The sequence below is a fragment of the Callithrix jacchus genome, chromosome 8, assembly GCF_049354715.1.
Source record: "Callithrix jacchus isolate 240 chromosome 8, calJac240_pri, whole genome shotgun sequence".
NCBI lineage: Eukaryota > Metazoa > Chordata > Mammalia > Primates > Cebidae > Callithrix > Callithrix jacchus.
In genome coordinates this window covers 50,750,161-50,776,671 of record NC_133509.1, presented here as the reverse complement: position 1 = coordinate 50,776,671, position 26,511 = coordinate 50,750,161, and the positions used below count along the sequence as shown (strand labels likewise).

At 36.6% G+C, this 26,511-nt stretch overlaps 1 long non-coding RNA gene across 4 annotated transcripts in view; it reads left to right on the top strand.

The window, feature by feature from the left end:
* Positions 1-26,511, top strand: part of LOC103795651 (uncharacterized) — a 656,956-nt gene that overhangs the window by 464,735 nt on the left and 165,710 nt on the right. For 3 of the 4 annotated variants that reach the window (XR_013521685.1, XR_623249.6, XR_013521686.1), the window contains one exon: positions 12,169-12,235. This is a non-coding gene — a long non-coding RNA (uncharacterized LOC103795651). Of the gene's footprint in view, positions 1-12,168; positions 12,236-13,852; positions 26,069-26,511 lie in introns of those variants that run through there. The other variant, XR_013521687.1, reaches the window with a different exon arrangement.

The window sequence follows — 26,511 nt, the reverse complement described above, 5'->3', positions numbered from 1 at the left end:
TATTTAACAGATGTTTTAATCTTTAATCCTCACAATAATCCTATAATCTCATTTTACGGGTACAGAAACTAAGGCTCAGAGAGGACATGTTACACAGCTAGAAAGTGACAGAAATGTATCCAGATTTAATTGTCTCTAAAGTGGTGATGCATCCCGTGATTTCATAAGATTAAAAACCATTTCATCTTATATGCTCTCCAAGACACCCCAGTGCTAGCTGTATTATAGATGAGCAATCCTCATCCTTTTTGGGCATCAGAGACTGGTTTCATGGAAGACAATTTTTCCACAAATTAGGGAGAGGGTCAATGGTTTTGGGATGAAACTGGTCTACCTCTGACTCAGATCATCAGGGATTAGATTCTCATAAGGAGCATGCAATCTAGATCCCTTGCATGTGTAGTTCATAATAGGGTTTGTGCTCTTATGAGAATCTAAATTCTGTGCTAATCTGACAGGAGGCAGAGCTTAGGCGATAATGCTGTCCCAGCTGTCACCTCCTGTTGTGCCGCCTGGTTCCTAACTCCTGGTTCCAGTACCAGTTTGAGGCCCAGGAGTTGGGGACCTCTGCTATAGATGTTGAAAAATACTGAGAATAAAACTTAGAGTGGGACGAAACTTTAGAGGTAATTTTTCTAATCTTCCAGGGAGAAATCTATGACTGACATTTTAGAATACAACTTTAAAAAATATCTTCTTTCTTAGAAGCAAAGCCAGACAGAGAACTCAAACCCCAGAATCATAGGTTGTTCTACTCCCCCAAAGTCCTTTTGTGTTGACTGGTATGAATATGATGCTTAAAAACATCATATTCATACCAGTGAATTTGTTTACATAGGATTACATATTGAGCTTGTAAATCATTTATATTCAGTAGAATTCCAATTCAAATCATTTTCTTTTACAGATTAACCAAGATAGTTGAAGCTTGGTCTGAATCAGAAAAAAAAAAAAAAAAAAACTCTAAAAAACTGTAAAAGTGTACCTTCATCTCATAAATCTACCCTTCTAATTTGTCAAACTGCTGGCAAATCTATCTATGTGTTGTATTTCTATTTGCATGTATATTATACATAGGCGCACCCATATAATCTGGCAATACTTCCTACATAATACAAGGATTATGTAAATTAGAATGGTGAATAAGCCCACTTAAATCCTTAGGTAAAATTAACATTAAAGGAAAATTGTGGTGGCATTCATAAGTTCATGTTTGCTTTCCAAAAATAATCATCCTCCAGACTGTAAAAAAACACTGTCCCTAACCAAAAGATTATATACCAGGTAAGGATGCCAAATGCAGTTCACACAAAGCAATTACAGTAAAAGCTGTGAGTTTTACTACTGCTTGGGGAATACTTTACACATTTACTTTTCCTCTATGAAAGAAACTTGTGCTGAGAAACCACTGCCTTCTCTTTGCAAATGGAAAATGTGGGCTACCTGAGGAAAGGGTAAAAATGCAGTTTAATTTCTATGTAAACCTTGGCAAATAATTTAAGAAGTCAAACTGATGTGAGGAAGAAGTAAAATAAAAGCCTTCTCATTCCTGAACTGACTCTCCTTAGCATTTTCTTCCTGGGGTATAATCTGATTCAGAACAGAAACATACAGTACAGTTAGCATTCAACTTTAATTGCAATGAGGTGACAACATACTGGGTAATGAGTTGTTTATGAGTTGTAGATGTGTTTACAATGAGTTGACAATGTGTTGGATAAAGTGTTCTTCTAAAGTTGTAGATCTATTTACAGTGAGCGGTGGGGGATGTTCATTAGTTGTCGATTTGTTTGTTTACATTGTTTTCGATTTGCAATTGCTATGAAACAAATTGCACACTGATGAAGGATGATTGTTTGTGTGCCTTAATGATTTACTGTAGTAGCTTGTCTGAAAAAGTACTTAACTCTGCCTCATCTGTCAGTTTCTACTGCAAAAGCTCCTAGTCACAATAGTTTTATTAGCATAGCATGGACCATTTGTAAGAACATTATGCATCTAAGAAATCTCAGGACTTTGCTATTCAGCCCATTGTATTTGAGCCAGCAGACCTGAACTGAATTCTTTCTGCTTGGTACACGTTTATATCTTTTTAAGTTATAACATGATTAATAGTTTTCAAACTCCCAGCTACTAAAAGAATTCAAGTCCTTTGTAACTCAAGGTACTGTTAATTTTCTGCCACATCTTTGACTCACTAACTTCTCTGAAAAGGCCTTTTTTCAAAAATATCAGACTAATTTGATGGTTATAATACAGTTTTACTAACTATATTTTAACATATTAGAGGACGAAAGATTGGTATGGGCCTTATATTTTGAAACTTACAATAAGCCAGTTTGATCTGCATTAATATGTATTACTTCTATATGTTGGGTATTTAATAGCTTTTTTTTTTTATAAAAGGGAATAAAGAAGATAAAGAAACTGAACACCCACACCTTCAGCATCTCACAATTCACTCTATGTCCCCTAATATATGTAACAGACCCACATGTATTCTCATAAGGGAGCTGATACACTTATACACTGTGCCTCATTCATATTCCATTAATACATAGTAAATAAAGCCATCTTGTTATAATTTGACCATAAGAATATATGACTCAGAATTCACAGGCCATGCCTAAAGAACCTGTAGTCTTCAAGGCATGAAGAATTAAATACTTAAATATTTAAATTCCTGAAATCAAAAGTACAAAAAATCCCCAAACCTAGGATAATTAAAAGGAACAAGACAAGCCAGTAAAAGCAAATATAACATGAGTTAAATAACAACAAAGACTATTAAAAATTTCCAAAGCTTATAAAATGCAGTATCTTATTTAATCAGTCCCAAAATGCTTGGGACCAGAAGTGTTTTAGATTTCATTTTTTTTATTTGGAATATTTGCATTATATACATATCAGTCAAGCATTCCTAATTGGAAATCTGAAATGCTCCAAAATCCAAAACTTTTTGAGCAATGACATGATGCTCAAAGGAAATGCTCATCAGAGCATTTCAGATGTGGGATTTTTAGATTAGGGATGCCTAACCTATATAAAGATGCAAAATGGTAGATTACTTTTATCCCCATTATATGTATAAAGCAACTCACAATCTGGAAGCCAGTGTCTTTTTTGAGGTTTTGCAATTAGGAAGGACAGAACTGGAAAGTAAACCTATATGTTTTGATTTAAATCTGGTGTTAATCTTACCAGTTTCTGTTCTTTTTTTTTTTTTTTTTTTTGAGACAGCTTTGCTCTGTCGCCAGGCGCCAGGCTGCGCCAGGCTGGAGTACAGTGGCGCGATCTTGGCCCACTGTAATCGCCACCTCCCGGGTTCAAGCAATTCTCCTGCCTCAGCCTCCTGAGCAGCTGGGACTACAGGCAACATGCCACCATGCCCAGCTAATTTTTGTATTTTTTTTTTTTTTCTTTTTTAGTAGAGATGGGGTTTCACCATGTTGGCCAGGATGGTCTCAATCTCTTGACCTCGTGATCTCCCCACCTCGGCCTTCCAAAGTGCTGGGATTACAGGCGTGAACCACTGCCCCCGGCCTCTATTTTGTTTTTATTATGACAGAAGTAAAATCCCAAAACACTAACACTTACACTAATGCACTAACACTTTTCCCTTTAGTTGGCTGAAATCATAAAAGAGATCTATTGATTTTTTTTCTCCTACTAGTATACTGTTATTTTCTTTAATATGCTTTCCTCCATTTGAGATTTCTAACTTGTGTAAAAATAAGGAAACTTGATTAAATCACACAAAATTAGTTTTCTCCTAAACTCTTGACTTTCACTTTTAGAAGCACCCTGAACAGAAAGACTTATATTATTAATAAGTCTGGTTTCCATGTTTGTCCCTGAAGAACATGTTTGGCCTCCAAACCTGAAGTCAGCTTCATAGGCATTTTTTTTTTCAGGCCAAATGAAGAAAAGAAAGACATTTTAATTGTCTAAAAAATTTAATAGATAAACTGAACAAGTATTTCTAAAGATATAACCAAATAGGTCCTAAATGCTGAATTGGGCTTTTGAAGATCAAATAGGGGCTTTCACTTACTAGCATCAATGGTGCCAAAGAAAACAAGAAAGAGATTACATTTTCCTCTCTTGATGTGCCACTGTGAGCTTGAAAAATAAATTCTTTGCGCTTTCCAACATGCTGACCCTAAAACAAATCTGTCATTGGAATCTAAAGGAAAGGCATTGGATGAAGTGCTGAGGTGTTGCTTCCTGAGAGTCATGTTAGCATATTCATGTTGGAAAGGATTTCATCTTGGAGGCTTCTGTTCATCTAACCAGATACTTTGCAAGTAAAAATGCATGAAATTCAAACCAGCTTTCGCATGGCCATTTTTTATGGCAGACCATTTCAGCAGTGTAACGGGGTAGACACCTATAAATGTATAATGTGATGGATTCAATTGTAATGCAGCCTGGATACATATGGAGGTAGTGTTTGCCCTTCAGTGCAAATCCATTTTTATGTCAAAAGGAATCCATTGAAATTAATAGGGCATTATCCAAGCACTAAGTAACTCTATACACACAATGCAAATATATCCAGCAGGAAGACACATTTTCTCTAAATAATGTAAAAAATAACCATGCTAAGAAATTGTATGGTAAATTAATGTACTCACAGGTGGTAACATTTCTTATATTTTTAAAAAGAAAACAGGTAGATGGATGACTAAGATCTTTAATCTTTATTGGAATAATATCAACTAGCAAAACGTATTAATTTTTAAAACCACATTTATTTTGAATGCAGGCATACAGGTTTTTTTTTTTGGACAAAATTAGCTGATGCACCAATGTACATATTTGAAATACGTACACTACATATTTCAACTTTATAATGCAGTTTAGTTTGATATTAAAGAAATTATTTCATTCATTCATTTGTGCATTCATTTAAAAAATATTTTGGGTTTCTACCCTGTGCTAAAAAACCAAGTTGAACAGAGAACAGAGTAACAATCACAACAGACGTGATTGTTGTCTTCACTGTGTTAAAGGGTGAACTTTCCAGTCTCTGAATCTGTGATTTCTAAACTTTCCTTTGCAGTATTATTTTTTAATATTTAATTGCTTTTTATGGATCCCTTGACTATTTTCATATTTCACATTCCTGTGCCCAGTGCTTTTTTTTTTTAAAAATGATGATATGCTCTCATACTTTGTTCTTAAAGTAATTTTTATCATATATAGCTTTTACTGTTGTATATGCTCAATTTTTCTTCTCTCATCCCTAAGAAGCATTTTCTGGCTATAACAAAGATAAAATGTCTATTCCTCAGCAGGTACTCAATACATATTACTTTCACCACCCCACCTGTAATATAAAATACTGATCTCTTCACTCTTCATGTGCTTTACAGAATTCAATGAAGACCATTAAAGGGGGTTGGGAACTGATTTAATAGTTACATGCAATCAGTGTTCTTTATCTTTGCTGTCAGTACTAAGTTGTGGTAGTCACTGCCCAGATAGATCTGGAGTGACCAGACACAGAAGTCATTTAATTAGGGGAACCTGACAAATGGTATCTACCTTGTGGCAGATACTCAAGAAGAAAATGAGTATAAACATGTAAGAGTGGGCAGGGCCAGTAGCTGCAGCTGAGTACTGAGCCTAGCTTTCAGTGGCACTGATATGGGCCAGCAGAAAGCACAAGCCACACCAGGAGAAGCAAAGCAAATGAGGGAAAACAAAACACATGAGTTGGTACAAACTAATAAGTTGGCAGGAAACCAAGGGCCTGAGGGAGCAGTCAAAGAAAAGTTTTCCCAATGTAGATTATAAGATACGCTGTGTTGCAGAGATAATGGAGAATGGGGAAGGAAGGGCAGTCAAAGGTAGCATCCCCCCAAAAAATAGATTCTGAGTGGTAGGACCATAGGTTATGGCTGAGGCTCACTAAACACTTCTTCTTTTTAAATAAATTATACAGGTTGCTAGGTGTTATCTTAGGATAGAGAGATGTGCCTAACCACCTTTCTCAAAGCTGGGTAAGGGCTCTTCCATGAGATGTGTGAGGTGACTGCCACTTGAGCTTTACATGTATGAGGATCTTACTGGCTTGAGCCTTGGCCTCTCCATCAACCTCCAAGGCAGGTGCATGAAAATGAGGAGGCTTGATATGAACATATTCCAGCCTCATTAACCTTCTGCAATTTGCTTGACCTACAATCTATTTTCAGCTATTGTGATGAGGGGAGATTGTGTTCTGGAATCTTTATTGCGAAATGTATGCAACCAAATGTCAGGTATTTGTTTAGAATCAATAAAACTGATTATGTACCAGGTAAAGTATGAAATAGATACAGCCTTCTTTGAAAGGACAGTTATGTCCTGTGATTGTGGCCACTGACTGAACAATGGGACCACTGACTGGTTCAACCAATTAAGGCTCAGAAGTGCCCTGATCATGCTCTGCTCATATACCGAGCTATACATTTGCTCCAGCTCTCTGGGCTCTCTGTAAAATTGAGGCTGTAAAAGAAGTTTATGTGGCACTTTATAAGCTGCATAGGGCAATTGAAAGAATTATCTAATCATAATGAAATGATGTTATACCCATCCCCAAAATGTCCATAAGCAGGACACAATGAGCAAGGGCAGATCACTTACAACAGGCTAAACAAGAAGTTGAGGATTGATCATTTTGGAAGATGGCAACTTTTTTTTTTTTTTGTCTTAAAGTGTTAGGAATAGAAGTGACTTTCCTATGAACAAGAATATGGCAAGTTTAATATGTGTGGAAGAAGCAAGGCAGGATCTAGCTTAAAGTTCCCCCAGATATTCAGAGTAATTCTTCATGCCCTATATTAGTAGTTTTCAAAGGTATGCTCAAATATTACCTAGAGAGCCTGTAAAAAAAAGGAGTACTTGGCTCCATCTTCAATGGTTCTGAATCAGTGATGTGGACTTTGACTCGAGTATCCGCATTTTTTAAGAAGCACATCAGTTGCTATTTTAAGATAGGTAGTTTGCAAATCCTGTGAGAAACACAATCCTGGAGTCTTGGTGGAGTAGACCCTTGTCCTCCACCCATGAACAATTTGGTGCACACTCCTCACAGTGGTTTGAAGAAATCTCCTAGGGGCTCATTTATGAGTATTGTGATAAAAATCTCTAGACCTCTCAGGAACAAAGCCATACAGATCTTCCCAAGTGAGTCAACTGTTAAATTTCTTACTGAAAATGCAGAATGAGGCTTCAAATGATAGCAAGATGTATCATCTTCCCTTTACAATAATAGAAACCTCAACAAGTAGAAGAAAAAGGGCAAGTAGACTATCAGGGATTTTACTATGAAAAGAAGAGATACCTAAAAGTAGAACAAGCTATTTATTTGAATTTTCCTATACCCTTTAAATATCAGCTTTCTCAATGTTACTTTTCAGAGATTATAACCTTTTGAAAAATGAAAAGTCACCAAAATGCTATACATTATATTGAAGCAGTTTATCAAAATGTCACCTAGCGGTTGATGCCAATTGCTAACAAGACACTGTGTTTCCTTGTTTAATTGGCTAGCTTACCTAATTATGGCTGCCTTTAGAGATCTATTGATGGTACCTCTCAGAGGAATAGAAAGCACCATTTGAGGCAATTTTATGTAAATACCTAAAAGGGAAGATGAAGTAAGGGGTTATTCCCCATAGAGAATTATTCTTAAAAAATAAAATTTACCTGTTTGCATGGGTCCTTAAATTGTGGAAACACCTCCAAAACAAACCTGAATGATTGCCAGTTACCCATGCTGTTGTACTGCCCAGAAGTTATCTTGCCATACAGCTCAGTAGAAAATAGGAAATACCCTGGAAATTACTCATAAAATGTGAATACCACATGTCAAAGTTGGTGAGCTTTGGATGAACTATAAAGGGTTTTCATTATTTAGGTCTGTGAAAGCAAAGGAAACAGAAATATATCCAATAATGTAAGGCAATGGAACCAGGAAATTTATAAGGCTTAATCTGTGGATTTAATTTAAAATATTGGGCCTTGTTCAAACTGCAACATTAAAAATATTATCCCTGGCTGTGGTAGTGATCACTCAGAGGTCAGGAAAAATAGGATGTCAAATATCCCAAGGTTTTTAGACAAAGGACATTTAATGAATCATTTTCCTTCCAGCTTTCCTTTCTTTCCCTCTCATGTGGACATGAAAGACAAAATCTTAACACATTCTATGATCAATGGAGAGGCTTCCCAGTGCCACTTATCTTAAATACTATATTAATCTTATTTATTACTCCTAGGCTGAAGCTATAGATAATTAAGTGGGCCTAGGCCCATCCATTTTAAGAATGCCAATTTCGAAAATTTCCAGATCACACAGAATTAGACAGGATACCACCAAAACTCACTGCCCTGGATGCTATCACCAAAGTATTGCTCAGCTTTGGGAGAAACAGATAATATCAGAGGGTAGAATAATCTTGGGTTCCATCTACAGTATTAGTTAGGTTTGGAGAAAAAGCAGAACTGTCTCAATCCAGAGTTCCTGGAGAGGAAGTCTGGACATGCTTAGCTTGGCTAGTCCCGGTGATTGTCGGGGCATTCATAACCAGGGCTGTGGGTGCAGCTGTGCGGTGTGCACTGCTCAACTCCAGAGGCTAAGATGCATATGTGCTACCATATGAATGGTGCCCTATTAAGCAGAACAATCCCAAAAACCCAGTTTATTTCACTTCCGAAATGTTTCTAGTGCTGAACGTAGAGAGAAAATTAAATGAGGTGAACAATGCCAGTTAAAATTGTTTAGGGTGTTAAATTAAGCACCTGCCTGGGCATGTCCCAAGAGAACAAAGGCATGACGCTGAGACCTGAGACCACTGTACAGCCTAAAATGTATTCTCTTATCTGGAAGGCATCAGAGACTCTAAGAGCTCACACTGATTTCTGCCAAAAACTACCTGAAAATGGTAATTGGTACACTGGAGATCAGCATTTCACTTAAACTTCTCACTCCTTCCTTATTTCCCCATGTGAGAACGGCTGCATTAAGAGTGCATTGTAAGGAAGAGAAACATGTATTTATGAAATAATTCATTAAACCTAAAGAGTTTTAGAGATACTATTATAATGAAATAATCATATATGTAATTTTGGTTCTAAAAATGGTGACTTTATTCAACCTAGTTCTTTGAACTTGGCCTGGGTGCAAATGACAATTCTGTCTAATTAAAGAATGCAGTAAGAGTCAGTATAGCATTGCTTCCTTTCTGAGGATGTTGAAAAGTTTATATGCATTTGATCATTTTCAAATATCTAAATTAATCATGATAGCAGCTTAAGGAGTAACTATTAGGGAGAAAGTATAATATGAGGTGATGAAGAATAACAATACAGTTAACCTAACCTGGCCACCCACTAGAATTCCAGCCTCCTGAGGACCCTGGAAGTGCGAATGAAATGAATGCTATGATCATATATATAATTTTGGTTCTAAAAATGACTTTATGCAGCCTGGTTGTTTGAACTTAGCCTGGGTGCAAAATGACAATTTTGGGCGTGGGGCCATGTTATGAACTGAATTGTGCCCACCTCCCAATTAAAAGCCCTAACCCCCAATGTAACTGTATTTGAAGACTGGACATTTAAGAAGGTAGTTAAGATTAAATAAGACTGTAAAAGTAGGGCCTCAATTCAATAGTGCTATTATCCCTAGAAGAAAATAAACAGATACCCAGCATGTAGGCATCAGAGGAAAGACTATCAGAGCACACAGTGAGATGGCTATCTGTAAACCAAGAAGAAGAGGGGCCTCAAGAGAAACCAAACCTGCCAATACCTTGATCTTGGACTTCTAACATCAGAACTGTAAGGAAAGAAACTTCTGTTGTATAAGCCACCAGTCTGTGGTATTTGTAATGGCAACTTTAGCAGGCTAGGACAAGAGGGGTCCCATGGACAACTCCCATATGCTCACAAATGACCATGTTTTCCTCCTTTAGCCTATACATGATTCCTTACTTCGTAGTCCCAAGGTATGGCTGGTATGCATTTGTGTGGACATTTGAAAGCAGCTACTAATGTCTTGTTCTCTGGTATCCCCACATTGTCTGTTTGAATTCCAAACTTCAGAGGCTACTGTGATGACCTGTTTCTTTAGCAGTTGCTCAGATGGTACGGGAAAAAAATCTTCTAACTTATGGGTTCTGCTTTGTACCAGTCTACAGTGGGTCTTCCTGGTGCTCTCAGTTTGTTTGAGATACTCTGAAGAAAGCAGTTTTTATTTATTTATTTATTTATTTATTTATTTATTTATTTTAGTCCACCTTTCCCTTGAAGTTTGCTTCCAAAATCTGAATAAAACTGGAATTTTCCAACTTAAGATCCATCTTAGCTTAGTATTGCAACTAAGCAAAATACCAATCAAAAGCCTAGAAAAATATTGCATGTCTTTATTGAAATTTCCTGATAAATGAAAACAAAAGAGGAAAACTGCATCACAAAATGTACAACAAAACTTCCTAAGAATTTATTTTATTCACTGGGTCCCAGAGTTCAATACAGTATGACAAATGCCCTGTCCAGAAAGAATTAAAATAGCAGACCTGAGACTGCTATCCTTATAAAGGCCTGCATGCAACATTGACTGATGTCTGTAACCTTGGATTTCAAGAGAGTTTCCACCACTGTAATTGATAAGAATTGCTAAGTATGCCTAAACTGATCACATAAACAATGAGGTTTACACTGAACACCTGCTTTCCTTCTGGGAGTCTAGAATTTTGTTATGTGCCAGGCAGAGGGTACCTATGTGACAAGCTACCAATGAAACCCCTGGACATTGAGTATCTAATGAGCTTCCCTGGTAAATAACATTTTACATATATTATCACAATTTGTTGCTGGAGGACTTGAGTGCAATCTATGTGACTCCACTCAAAGAAAACTCCTGAAAGCATGGTTTCCTCTAGACTTGGTCCCTGTGCCTTTATATTTTGCTGATTTTGCTTTGTATCTATTAACTATAAAAAATCATAGCTCTCTACTGAAAATACAAAAATTAGCCAGGTGTGGTGGCGAGTGCCTGTAATCCCAGCTAGTCGGGATTCTGAGTCAGGAGAATTGCTTGAACTCTGGAGGCGGAGGTTGCAGTGAGCCAAGATCACACCAATGCACTCCAGCCTCAGCCTGGCGACAGAGCAAGACACCCTCTCAAAAAAAACAAAAAAACAAACAAAAAAAAAAACCTGTAGCTGTGAGTACAACTGTTTGCTGAGTCCTGTTAATCCTCTTAGTAAATCATGGAACCTAGGTGGTCTTGGGGACCCCGACACATGTTCTAATCACTCTTTTCTCATTTTCCTGTTAAAATTCTAGCTATGCCCTTCCAATTCTACAGGACTTAGAAAATATAAATCAATTAAATGAAATTATAAATAGAAAATATGAATCAATTTATATTTGACATTAGCAAAAATGATGGGGTAGTTAACCCCAAACTGTTTTCTTTCACAAAACAGTGAATTAAGCTAGCGAAAACTGTAAACATCAGTTTTTTAGGTCTCTGGAATCTCATAAAAAAGTTACCATAACCAGAGAAATGCTAAATAAATAGATAATAGTTTGATTTCAGTAAATTAGCTCTGTTTTATTTTACTAGGCTTGCTACCATCCTGTACTTCCTAACTCAGCCTTGAAGATGACTGATTGCATTGCTACTGTAGGTTGCTGATACCAGAAAGTGCAATATGGGATAAATTCAAGGAGATCCATATTGAGCCACATTTTCAAAAGCAAAAAAAAATTATTGAAAGCAGAAAGAGAAAAACGTTGTCATTTACAAAGATGCCACAATAAGATTAATAGCCAATTTCTCATCAGGAACTATGAAAGCTAGAAAGCAGTGGGAGACTATATTAAAATGTAAACCAAGAGTCCTGTATCTAGGAAAACTATCCCCCAAAAATGAAAGGGAAATTAAGACATTCCCAGGTAAACAAAAACTGAAGGAGTTAATTGCTCTTAGTCGAGAAATACTAAAGAAAGTTCCTTAAACTGAAATGACACTAGATAGTGACCCAACATCATATGAAGAAGTAAATAACAGTAAAGGTATAGATAGGTAAATATAAAGGCCATTATTATTATATTTTGGATTCATAATACTTCTTGCTATTTCTATGTGATTTAATTTTTGTTTTTTAGAAAGGAAAGAAGAAAAGAAAGAAAGGAGTGAAGGAGAAGAATGAAGAAGAAGAAGGGAGAGAGAACGGTACTATTGCTTTATTCTAAAAATGGGTATTAATAATGGCCGATCGATATTTTGTGTATTTAAAGTGGAGAATGTATATTTTGTTTATTTAAAATGGAGAGCTCTATAAATATTTATTAAGTTTACTTGTTCCAGATCTGAGTTCAAGTCCTGGTTGTTCTCATCAATTTTCTGTCTCGTTGAGTCTAAATCTCTTTATGGGTCGTATGTATCTGGGTGTTAGGATTGTTAGCTCTTATTGTTGCATTGATCCTTTTACCACTATGAAATCTATTTTATCAGATGCGAGAATTGCAACTCCTGCTTTTTATTTATTTATTTTTCCTCTCCATTTGGTTGGTAAGTCTTTCTCCATCCCTTTGTTTTGAGTCTTTGTGTATCTTTGGATGTGAAATGGGTCTGGATATAGCATACCATTAGGTTTTGGCTGTATCTTTTGATTGGGGGATTTAGACGACTTAAATTTAGGGTTTCTGCCATTCGATGTTAACTGGCTATTTTATCCATTCATTGATATAAATTATTTATGTTGATGCTCTTTACTTTTTGGTATATTTTTAGAAAGGCTAATACTGATTGTTCCTTTCTATGTATAATGCTTCTTTCAGAAGCTCTTGCAAAGCAGGCCTGGTGGTAATAAAATCTCTGAGTACTTGCTTGTTCATAAAAGATTTTAGTTTTCCTTCAATTACGAAGCTTAGTTTGGCAGGATATGAAATTCTGGGCTGAAAGTTCTGTTCTTTAAGGATGTTGAATATTGGCCCTCACTCTCTTCTGGCTTGTAGGGTTTCTGCTGAGAGATCTGCTGTAAGTCTAATAGGCTTCCCTTTGTGGGTAACCTGACCTTTCTCTCTGGCTGCCCTTAGTATTTTCTCCTTCGTTTCAACCCTGGTGAATCTAATGATTATGTGCCTTGGGGTTGCTCTTCTTGAGGAATATCTTTGTGGTGTTCTCTGTATTACCCAGGGGTTAAATATTGTCCTGCTTTGCTAGATTGGGAAAGTTTTCCTGAATAATAACCTGAAGAGTATTTTCCAGCTTGGATTCATTCTCTCCGTCACATTCAGGTATACCTATCAAACATAGATTAGGTCTTTTCACATAGTCCCATATTTCTTGGAGACTTTGCTCATTTCTTTTTATCCTTTTTTTTCTCTATTCTTGTCTTCTCATTTTATTTCATTAAGTTGGTCTTCGACCTCTGATATCCTTTCTTCTGCTTGATCAATTCAGCTATGCAAACTTGTGCATATTTCGCTAAGTTCTCATGTTGTGTTTTTCAACTCCATTAGTTCATTTATATTCCTCTCTATATTATCTATTCTTGTTAGTATTTCGTCAAACCTTCCTTCAAAGTTCTTAGTTTCTTTACATTTGGTTAGAACAAGTTCTTTTAACTCTCAGAAGTTTCTTATCCATCTTCTGAAGCCTACTTCTGTTAATGGAACACAGTACTTCTCTATCAGGGCTTGTTCAGTTGCTGATGAGGAACTGTAATCCCCTGTAGAGTAAGAGGGGTTCTGATTTTGGGTATTCTCAGCTTTTTTAGGCTGGTTTCTTCCCTTTGTTATAAATTTATCCCTCTGTTGTCTTTACAATTACTGCCTTTCTAATTAGGTTTCTGAGTGGATTTCCAGTTTATTGATTCCCAGCGCTGGAATCCGAGCAACCCACTGTGCCGGCCAAAACAGCAGAGATAAGACTGATGGTGCTCTTCTGCCTGGGAATCTCCAGTCTGGCTTTCTTCTTGAGTCCGTAAGCGGCTCTGCCTTCCCGGAGCTCCAAACATTGGTCAGAAGGGGAACCAGGCCAGGCGCGGTGGCTCAAGCCTGTAATCCCAGCACTTCGGGAGGCTGAGGCGGGTGGATCATGAGGTCAAGAGATTGAGACCATCCTGGTCAACATGGTGAAACCCCATCTCTACTAAAAATACAAAAACTTAGCTGGGAGTGGTGGCGCATGCCTGTAATCCCAGCTACTCAGGAGGCTGAGGCAGGAGAATTGCCTGAACCCAGGAGGTGGAGGTTGCAGTGAGCCGAGATCGTGCCATTGCACTCCAGCCTGGGTAACAAGAGCGAAACTCCGTCTCAAAAAAAAAAAGAAGGGGAACCAGTCCCGTTTACTCTGCATGAAGAGCTGCCGCCACGCCGAGGCACCAGCAAAACCATTGCGCCGGCCACAAGAGTCGCGCTGGCAATACGTGGGGCTCCTCCACTGGGAATCTTCTGGTCCTTGAGCGACAAAAACTCGTCTGAAAGTGTGGCATCCTCTCATTCTCTGCACTTTCACTGGGAGCTACAATACTGAGCTGTTAGCGATCAGCCATCTTGGATCCTTTTTTTTTTTTTTTTTTTTTTTTGCTATGAAAGTGCTTTATTAGGCCAGACTACTTACTATGAAAATGCTTTAAAATCCAGCAGGAGGAGATGTAAAGACTTGAAGAAGAGCATAGTGACAATGGCTATCAGAACACACTAAATCTATGTGATTTAAAAGATAAATTAATAAAACAATAATTATGAAGCTACATTAATAGGTTTATAGTGTGTAAAGGTATATAATCTGTTATGGTAACAGCACGAGGCAGGAGTACAGATATATTAGAGTAAAGTTTTTCTATATAGGCATACCTCATATATATTGCAGGTTGGGTTCAGACCACTGTAATGAAGCAAATATAATCAAGTGAGTTGTGCAATGTTTTTCGTTTTCTGGTACAATCGTTTTAGTTTTCTGATGCATATGAAAGTTATGCTTATACTCTAATGTAGTCAATCAAGTGAAAAATAGCATTATATCTAAAAAACAATATATATACTTAATTTTAAAATACTTTGTTATTTAAAAATGCTAGTAATCATCTGAGACTTCAGCTAGTTATAATTGTTTGCTGGTTGAGCGTCTTGCCTCGATGTTGGTGGCTGCTGACTAATCACTAACCAGGATGGTGGTTGCTGAAGGTTGGGGTGGCTGTGGCAATTTCTTAAAATAAGACAATGATGTTGCTCCATCAATTGACTCTTTCTTTCATGGAATATTTCATGAGATGCTGTTTGATAGCATTTTACCCACAGTAGAACCATTTTCAGAATCAGAGCCAATCTTCTCAAACCCTGCCACTGCTTTATCAACTAAATTTATGTAATGTCCTAAGTACTTCATTGTCATTTCAATAATGACAAAGAATTCACAGCATCTTCACCAGAAATAGATTCCATTGAAGACATTACTTTCATTGTTCATTCATAAGAACCAATTCCTGATCCATTCAATTTTTATTATATGATTGTGGCAGTTCTGTTAAATCCTCAGGTTCTATTTTAATTCTAGTTATTCTGCTATTTCTTCATCTTCAGTTACTTCCTCTACTGAAGTCTTAAACTCCTCAAAGTCATCCATGAAGGTTGTAATAGACTTCTCCTAAACTCCTGTCAATGTTGATATTTTGATCTCCCCCCATGACTAACCTACCTTTCTTTCTTTTCCTTCCTTCCCTCCTTCCTTTCTTCCTTCCTTCCTTCTCTCTCTTTCTTTCTTTCTCTTTTTTGAGATGGAGTTTTGCTCTTGTCACCCAGGCTGGAGTGCAGTGGTGTGATCTTGGCTCACTGAAACCTCTACCTCCGGGTTCAAGTAATTCTTCTACCTCAGCCTCCCGAGTAGCTGGGATTACAGGTGCCTGCCACCACACCTGGCTAATTTTTGTATTTTTAGTAAAGACAGGGTTTCACCATGGTGGCTAGGCTGGTCTGGAACTCCTAGCCTCAGGTGATCTACCTGCCTTGGCCGCCCAAAGTGCTGGGATTATAGGCATAAGCCACTGCACCCAGCCAATGGTAACTTTCTTAATGGCATCTAGAATGGTGAATCCTTTCCAGAAGGTTTTAAGTTTACTTTGCCCATTTCCATCAGAGAAATCACTATGAATGGCAACTACAGGCTTATTAAATGTATTTCTTAAACAATAAGACTTGAAAGTAGAAATTACTCCTTTATCCTTGGACCGCAGACTGAACATTGTGTTCACCAGCATGAAAACAACATTGATCTTGTAAATCTTCAACAGAGCTCTTGGGTGACTAGGTTCATTGTCAATAAGCAATAATATATTGAAAGGAATCTTGTTTTCTAAACAGTAGGTCTCAATAGTGGGCTTAAAATATTCAGTAAACCATGCTGTAATCAGAGGTACTGTCATCCAGGCTTTGCTCTTTCATTTAGAGAGCACAAGCAACATAGATTTTGCATAATTCTTAAGGGTGCTAGGATTTTCAGAATGGTAAATAACATTGACTTTAACTTAAAGTCACCAGCTGCATTCATCTCTAATAAGAAAGTTAGCCTGTCCTTTGAATCTTTGAAGCCAGGCATTGATTTCCCCTTGCTAGCTATGAAAGCTTGAGATGACATCTTCTTCCAATAGAAGGCTGTTTCACCTGCATTGAAAATATGTTGTTTAGTGTAGCCACTTTCATTAATTATCTTAGCTGGATCTTCCAGGTCATTTGCTCTAGCTTCTACATCAGCACTAGCTGTATCTTCTTGCACTTTTATGTTACAGAGTTAGCTTTTCCCCCTAAACCTTATAAACCAATCTTTCCTAGCTTCAAACTTTTCTTCTGAAACTTCACTCTCTCGGCCTCCATAGATTTGAAAATATTTAGGCTTTGCTATGGATTAGGCTTTGACTGAATGGAATATTGTGGCTAGTTTGATCTTCTATCCACAATACCAAAATTTTCTCCAACACAAGCAATAAGGCTAATCTCTCTTATTTGTGTATTTACTAGACTAACACTTTTAACTTCCTTCAAGAACTTTTTCTTTGCCTTCACAACCTGGCTGTTTGTCACAAGACACCTATCTTCAGCCTTCAATATACTGTCCTCACTAGGCCTAATCATTTCTAGGTTTTTGATTTAAAGTGAGAGACATATGATTCTTCTTTTCACTTGAACACAGAGAGGCTATTGTAGGCTTATTTGCCTAATTTTAATATTGTTCTGTCTCAGCAAACAGGGATGCCTAAGAAGAGGGAGAGAGATGGGGAAATGGCTAGTCAGTGGAGCAGTCAGAACATACACAACATTTATTAAGTTTGCTGTTTTTTTATGAGCATGTTTTGTAGGACCCCAAAGCAATTACAATAGTAACATCAAAGATCAGTGATCATAGACCACCATAACAGATAGGGTAATAATCAAAAAGTTTAAAATAATATGAGAGTTACCAAAATGTGACTCAGAAACATGAAGTGAGCACATGCTGTTGGAAAATGGCACCAATATGTTGCTTGATGCAGGGTTGCTACAAAACTTCTATTTGTAAAAACTGTAATATCTGCAAAGCACAGTAAAGCAAAGGGCAATGTAACAAGGTATGCCTGTACTATTGAGTTGCTATTAATTTAAACTACATTATTATAGGTTAATATAATTGTATTCACCAGAGTAACCACTAAGAAAATGGCTACAAATATGCAGTAAATAAAAGTGAGAATTCAAATGATAATTAATTAAACACAAAAGGAGGCACTAATGGAGGAACTGCAGAGTGAAAAACATACAAGACATATAGAAAGTAAATATCAAAATGGCAGCAGTAAGTTTTTTCTTATCAGTAATTATACTTGACATAAATGAATCTCTCCAATTAAAAGGCAAAGATTGGCAGAATGGATAAAAAATATGATCTTAACTGTGTATGGTCTACATAAGAGATTCATATTAAATCCAAAGATGCAAATGAATTGAAAGTAAAAGAATGGAAAAATCACAATGGCCAAAATATAATTACTTATTCTGCTTCTTCACCACATTTAATTTGTTGTTTTTCAGACAATGCTGACATTTAGGTAGAAAAAACTCAAATATTCTTCGATAGGTTAATGGATAAACAAAATATTGTGTTTCCGTACCACAAAATATTATTCAGCCATAACTTAAGAATGAAGTACTGACGTATACTATAATGTGAGTAAACCTTGAAAATAAGTGAAAGAAGGTAGACAAAAAGACCACATATTGTGTAACTCCATTTAAAAGAGTACACATAATTAGACACATTCATAAAGATAGAAAGCGGATTAGTGGTTGCCAGGGGCTGAGGACTGACTGCTTAAAAGACATGGGGTTTCATTTTGGAGTGTAGAGAGAGTTTTGTAACTTGACAATTGTAATGATTAAACAACATTGTAGATATACTAAAAGCCATTTAATTATACATTTAAAATGGTTAGAATGGTAGATTTTATGTATATGAATTTTACCCCAATCCAAATAATTATAAACCAACATAGTCATTCTTCCTTTCAGTTATGCTCTTCTTCTAATCCATTACTTCAATCATCACCATAAAGTTCTGGAAAGCAATAATAAAAATAGCTAACATTTTGGGTACTTCTTCTGTGCCATGCACTCTTTTATTTTAATCCAATGGGAGCCACCAGCTCTAAGGAATAATTAATAATGTCATCCCCATTTTGTAAATAGATGGTGGCTTTGGGGCAAGGTCAGATAGTAAGCAGCAGAAATGGAATACAAACTAAGGCAAAATTGCATTCTAAACTATTGTCTGTAATACTCTCTCACTGGGTAAGGGAATAGTGGTAAAACTGAATGTGTATATCTTAATATTTTTCACAATGTCAGGCTATACATTTCTAATGTTTGGATTAGTTAATAATTTAAGGGGTAGAAGGAGGGATTTGTTAAGTTTTCACTCTCTTCTGACACCAAACCATCTTTAGAGCAAGTGTGTGTCCAAAAAGTCTGTCATTTCTTAAAGTGAGCTCCTTCCTTACGTATACTCCCTTGAGGGTGGGGTAGGTAGCCTTTGTCCCACTGGCATTAGGACCTCAGTGGTCTTAGTCCAAGGGACTATGATGGGAAGGATTAAAGTTGTCTTCTATTAGGAATCTTACTGTTTTTTCTATGAGGTTCCTGGAGTTACCAGGTAGGATTTCCAAAATTTGTATTAAGTACACAGAAACTTCTACCACATGTAAAACAGACATGAATATCAGAGAAAAAAGTGTTGGGTTAGAGAAATAGGAAAGCAGAGAGAAAAGTTGGGCCTTTGTATTTAAAAAGAAAAAATAAACTGCAACACACATTCTTTACAAAGAAATTATTCTGTTTTTTAAATATAAATGGTCAAATCAGTAAAATACCAGGGCACAGTGGAAAGCAAATAGGATATACAGGCTGGTGAGGCTGGGATAGAGACCAGGCTTAGCCACTTATGAGCTACATGATCTTGAGTAACTGATTAATTTCTACGATTCCTTATTTGTAAACATGAACGACCACCAGCTTCTTAGGGATGTGAAGATTAGAAATAACCGACATACATATCTAAACACAATGCCATGCAAAGAAAATACTGTCCTTAGGACTGTACATTACATAAATCATATTTAAAAGTAGGAGCCATCATTAACCCATCTCCATGTTAGTCTTTCTTAGAACTTGAGGAGTTAAGTAGGATACCCTGTTATGAATGCTTGTTGCCATTGGACAGAAAATAATAGAGCTTGAGAGACACCTTATAAACATTTGCAAAAGTTACCGGTATTAAGAGAAATGTAAAACATATACCACATAACTTACCCAAAAGATATGTTCAGAGAAAGATATTACTTCTAGCTGAAGAATCAGGGAAGGCCTTCTGGAAGAAAACTTAGATGGGCCCCAGGTAGTGAGTGTTGTAGCTGGGCAGCAATTTGAACAAATAATAAGAGGTTGAAAAGTGAGAGGCCTGAGCAGGTGAGTTGAGTTAGAGCTGAAGTTCATACTTGGAAGATAAAGAAGCAAAGAGGAAATGCATTTCAGTAAAAAGCTCTGGAAAGATTTGCCTGCTACATACTTAAGTGTTCAAGCTTTATCCAAAAAACAGCATTGAGAAGTTGAGCCTCTGTAGTGGGAAGTTTATTGAAATGGTAGTGAAATGGACCAAGGCCAGTGCACACAGAATATCCTTTCATAAACCCAGGGTTCCATACATCTGGCCCTTCTCCATCATGAATCAAATTTCTGCAGGTCACAAGAATTTTTTTTCAATTCTGCAATTCCTGACTAAACACATACTCAGATTAGAATTCAAAACATAAATGGGGTGATGAGTTAGACAGCTCATCACCCTTTCTGGACATAGACATACTCTCTTCCCTTTCTGAGATTGTTTTTTCTATCAAGCAAATATTCATAATTGATTGCTCCTTATTTTTATTCATGAGTCACACTTGGCATCCATCTGAAACTCTTGCTGTGTCCCTGTCACTCTTTCTGATATAGCCAAAGTGAAACACTGACTTTGTAAAAATCTGTATGAGCCTTTCCTTACTGCTCTGCTTCCATAAAGTGCGTCCAGGGTGGGAAAGCGTTGCTCCCAGGGGCTGAATGAAAATACCTGACCATATTTTAAAAAAAAAAACAAAAACAAAAACTCAATTCCTCCTCCTTGGTTCTCTTCTCTGTTGATTTCCTGCCCATGCATTCTTCTTCACTTGTTCTGGCTGTCCTCATCATTACTAATCCAGCTTCTGTAATCCTTCCACAGGTTCTCTCCCATAGACACAGTTCATAAATCAACTCTCCTGTTTCCATGCCTATGGGGAAAAAGCAGGAGTACAAATAATCCAAAGGCCATTTGCTTTCAATTTTGGAATGCCACCTTTTGTTAAAAGGAGGCTCACCACTTAATTTTATTTGTTTAATAGCATATCAACATTATTTAGCATTGCCTGAAAAACACTGCCTGGACAGTGGGATGGTAGAACAAGTAAATCGTGTAGTCTGCTGTGAGGCAAGATGGACTGAGCTATAAATAAGCCACTAAGTAGATAAGCAGATTTTTAAAGGCAGATTGAAAAATTGAATACAAGGAAAACATGCTAATATGAATTCATTTGAAGGATTGTTTTTTATTTTTCAAACCAAGTTGTTAAAATTCCTTAGGCTTTCCCCTCTTTAAGAAGAAAACAATAGACTCCTAGTTCTGAACCATCACACATAGGTCAGGACTGAGAAAGATGCATCCACATGCCTCTTCCCAGCTGTTCGACAGGCTCTTTGACATGAACATTATCTCATTATCTCAAAATCATCTTATCTTAAACTGAGCACAGCTTTTCCCCTAGAAGCTACTGGCAATCTCAAAGTTCCAAGCGTTATATCACTTATTTTATCACTTATCTTTAGTAATCTGTGTTGAGGGGGTACCCCATTTTCCCAGGTAACTTGAGTTTAGAGTCAGCAAATGCCACACAGTACAATATAAATAATTGAACAATATAAATATGTAATATTATTCATTTGTAAATATATGGACAGACACCCAAATGAGAAAATATAGGTGGCACTATTCTATATGTAATTGATACAAAACAATTTATAACTTTGAAAATGTGATGGTCCATCTGTAAGAAGCAAAAGAAATGAAAGTCAAAGAGTAAGAATTAAGGATAACTTTTCCATTGCACTGTACATAATCTTCATGAGCGTAGCATCTGTTTTGTTTAGTGCTATAGCCTCAGTACATGGAGCAGTGTTTGACATGGAGGAAACATATATAAATTGTTTTCTGACTGATTAAATGAATATATGAATGAATAATTCACTGTCTGGTGAGAGCACACTAGACCTGTTTGTCCAGCCATCAGGCCTGGACAAACAATCTCTCTTAAAAGGCGGGTTGAGAAAACCTAGAGATCTATAGTAACATTCACAAGGAGACCTAGTGGGTTCTGTAGTGAATTGGAGGGAGCATATATCATCTTGAGGAAACAACTGTTCTCCAGCTCAGGATAATTATTACTTTCTGTATTGTGGATATGCTGTTATTGGATCTTCTGAATTATCAGATTAGAGAATTGTTTTTATCAGGTCTAGACTGGCAATCAGACTGGAAATTTTTGGCCATAATCTTAAGGACAATATTCCCATAAGAGACCTAAAAATGATTCAATAGTGTTAACAGTATACCAAGATAATCTGAAATAAAAATTATATTCCAATATAATACTCTAGTAATTATTTTCCAGAGTAGAGACCAGATTTCATCCAATCCATCATAAAACTCCCGCTATTACATTAAAACCTAAACTGGCTTCTGGCTTCCAAGGCTTCTAACGCTTAGACTTAGACATTTCCTTAGAAAATTCTTAAATTACATAAGATCCCTACACCTATGACTATTTCTCACTTAGCCTGAACCTCCATGAGGCTCACTGTACTCACGTTCCGGTTAGTCAACGCACCCAAAGTAAGATACAATCAAAGATTGATTTGCATAAGCCAAACCTTTTAGATAGTGATTTTTAAGTTAGAATTAAAGCCATTTCTTTAACAACAAGGAAGATGAACACATACACACACACACACACACACAACTATTAACGAGAATGTCCTTTTTATCCCATTTCAGGATCATATATCAAAGAAAGCTAAAAACAGTAAGTGATTACGGTGTGTATCAGTCAGGGTCCCAGGAAGAGGCCGATGGCACATACAAAATAGAAATCTAAACAGACTTATGACTTTGTTAGGATCAGGCTTTAAGGATGATGATGGAATAAAGAAGCACCAAGAAATTTCAACGCAATAGCACAATGGCAAGTATTCCCAAAACTCAGCCTGAAAGATCATGGGGAGAGAACTGTGATGGGAACCTGATGAGGCCACCTGACAGAGTCTGCATTTGTAGGAAGAAGAAAGCAGCCTGACCTCTCCTCCTGCCCTCCAACCTTCTGTTGGGGCATGCCGACCTCTAACACATTGGCCAAGACCAAGTAAAAGCTTTAGTTAAGGGAGTGCTAACATATAGTCTGAGGAGGGCAGCCTCCTAGGGCACAGAGCAAGGCAGAGAAGGGTGGAGACTAGATCTGGAAAGGCAAATGGAAACTATTTAGCCAATAGAGTCAGAGCCCGAGGAAATCCTAAGTAATACTTTATCAGTACCATGGAAGAATGAAGAGGATGAGTCCTTCCTCAGAAGGCTCCTATCCTCCTAAATTCAGAATCCTTCTCCCTTTGACAGTGCTGACAAAAGTTCATATTCTCCAACTCATCTTTTTATTTATTGTTATTATTTGAGACAGGAGCTCACTCTGTCACCCAGACTAGACTGCAGTGGCGTAATTATAGCATGCTGCAGCCTCAAACTCCTGGGCTCAAGGGATCCTCTATCTCCACCTCCTGTGTACACTAGGACTGCAGGCACATGCTGCTACTGTGCCCAACTGTTATTATGTTCTTTTGTAGAGATGGGGTCTCGGTGTATTGTCCTAGCTTGAGGCCAGGTCTTGAACTCCTGGCCTCAAACAATTCTTCCACCTTGGCCTCCCAAAGTGCTGAAATTTCAGGGATGAGACACTATGCCTAGCCCATCTCACCTTTATGACTTTTTACAGGCCAACTCATTTCTGCTAACACCTCTTTTTAGACACATTTTAACCTAAGTGACTCCTTACTCGTTTCCAAAGTCCATCCGTTTCTGAGCTAAAGTTGAGAATGGACTCTCATTACCTAGATCAGACTTGGGCATTCTTAAGGTTTCTCAATAACATATCACACTTCTGAGGTGACTGTCTGCAGGTAGCTGTCATAAGCTTTTGAATTTTTTCTCATGTCACTCTCAGGTCTCCCTGTTCTTGTGGGGTAAGGAGAACCCACTATAGCTTTTAATACTTTTTTGTTTTTATATGTGGCATTTTCCAAAACCTCCCTTTCTCCCTTTAAAATAACAGGACATGGCATGATTTAGTCAACAATAGTATTGATTGAATAAAGAAGAGGTGAACTTTGTTCATAAAGCTTTATTCCGTTTTGTGAGAGAGAACTATAGGAGTTAACAGTCTGTTAGGAAATTTCTGTTTGCAAAGTCACATAAAGCTGAATGTCAGTTGAAGGAGTCCAAAGCAAGAGTGAAATGGGGTTAATTAGATTTGGAATTGAGAATAGAAGGCACATATTTGGAAAAAAAGAGAATTACATCTGCAAAAGAAGCACACAAATTGAACTGGGCAACAAAACTTAACCTGAAAGAGAGTGAAGCAACAATTTGGCAAGGCCAAACTAAGTAATTTACATTTGATAGTACAAGCACAAAGAAGTCCAAGGAAGTTTTTCTGAAGTTAAAAGCTGTATGATTATGTTTAGAAGTATAATGGTTGGGGCCTAGCTTATGGTGGCCAGTCTGGAGATAGAAAGAAGGTGTGGGTCTCTCTGTTATGTCTAGTGCACAGATGATGTTAAGGGTGAGATAACAGAAAATGACTGCATGGTTTCACGTGGAAGCAAAGTTGCTAATGACTTGAAAAATAATGGGAAATTAAAAAAAAAAAACATCAAGTTGTAAAGTAGAAAAATTGCTAACAAACAGTTTCTGACCTGTCTGTCTACCTTTCGGTTTTTGTAGGTAATCTAAGTGAACTTTTCAGTAGACAACTAAAGCTTTGTAATCATAAGAGGATACTCAGGCTGAGAGAAGACAAAATAAAACTGGTAAAATATTTCTTTTGAGTAGATGGATTCCCTAAAGCAAAAAAGAGAAGGAATTCCATAAATATGTTAGGAGTTACCCACTCTTATGGCAAAGAGTAATCAGAGAATAGCAGTAGAGAATTAAGGTCAGGAGCATAATATATCAAGGAAGTCAGGAGTCGAATACAGTGTCAAATGCCCAGAAGAAAAAATCATTGGTTTCCAAACAACAGACTGTAAATGTAATGTAAATTCCGTTTTTGAAGACTCTGTTCTGTTTCCTAAACTAAACACAACAATAAGATTTACTAAGTGTGTTGCATACACATAATATGACTTAAAAGAATTAAGTCCACCCAATAATTACTTAGCTGATAAATCTGTTATCTGAATATTCAACATGGATTTTACATTTCAAAGTCTATAGCAGTAATCAGATTACCTTGGATTCTGCTAAGTTAATACATTTGCTTTTTCTAAATAAATTAAAAATTTTGATATGTTACAATCTGAGGACTATCAATGTAATTATTTTATGAGATATATAACTCGAATAATTTGTGCTGTGGTAATTTGAAATACCTCATGTTTCAGCTTTTGCTAAAGCCATTTTGACTACAATTTATGTATGTATGAAGGTGAGATGTGAGTTTCTCTGTGTGTATGTATGTGTATGCTAGATCATAAAATGGAATATGTTAGGATTTCTTTTATTGGTAAAAAGGTCTTGAAAATAAACATTTGAGATTCTTTTCCCAGTCACTTTTCAAAGAATGTTTGTTTTGTATTAAAGGTTTTGAAGTGTATATTCCATAAATAGTAATACAGATGTAAATGGGTTCAAACTTCATTTGAGAACATCAAAGACCATATCAGGAAGCCAAGAAATGTCAGATTATTATTCAGCTTACTAAATAAACACCCATTGTAAAATACAGTACATTAACTGGAATTGCTCCTTCAATGAAAGCAAGTATGGGAAAATTAATGAGTATCACTGTCTTCAGTATTGAAAATGGTCTAAACATAGGCTGGAATAAAACTTCTTTCTAGTCAGGTTGAATTAAGGTTAGACACGTGTACCTAAATGTAAGTTATACAATTATGAGGGCAAGCCCAGTTACATGCTTCTGAATTTATTAGCTGGTAAATGTCAATCTTATATTCTCAAAAATAGATTTGGAAAAGCTAGAGCACAAGCTATTAAGGAAGGAGAGCATCACATGCAATATTATTTTCCCTATATTTCTACAGTTTAATGTATAGCTACAATTCTTTACCTAAAGTCATGTATTCTGTTTGACAGATATTTCAGTTGTTATTCACTTTTTAGCTTAATTGTTTTATTTTGTAAATCCAACATAAAACACAAAAAATTAATTTGTCATCTGGAAGACTAAAAGGAATTTTTTTCATCTTGAAAATGCATATTTAAAATTTTCTAGAATAAAAGTTCTTATAATGCCCTGTACTCAGATTTTATTGCTGTTTTCTATTTTTATTTGTCCTCTCCGTAATGAAAGGAGCAATTTTTATTTATAAAGCTATCTTTCTGTTAATTATGTATTTTGTTATGGCTAGCTGGTAAAGCAATTTGGCAATATGTCAAGGCCCTTAACAATGTTGATTCTCTTGACTCTAGAATTTTAATAGAAGGAACTAATTCTTGAGGATTCTAAGAAAATAATTTCAGTATGCAAAATTCTTTATATGCAGATGTTTATTACAGATATACAGTTGTGAAAATTTCTAGAAATAGCATCAATTGCCAACAATAGGAGAATGATTTGAAAAGCT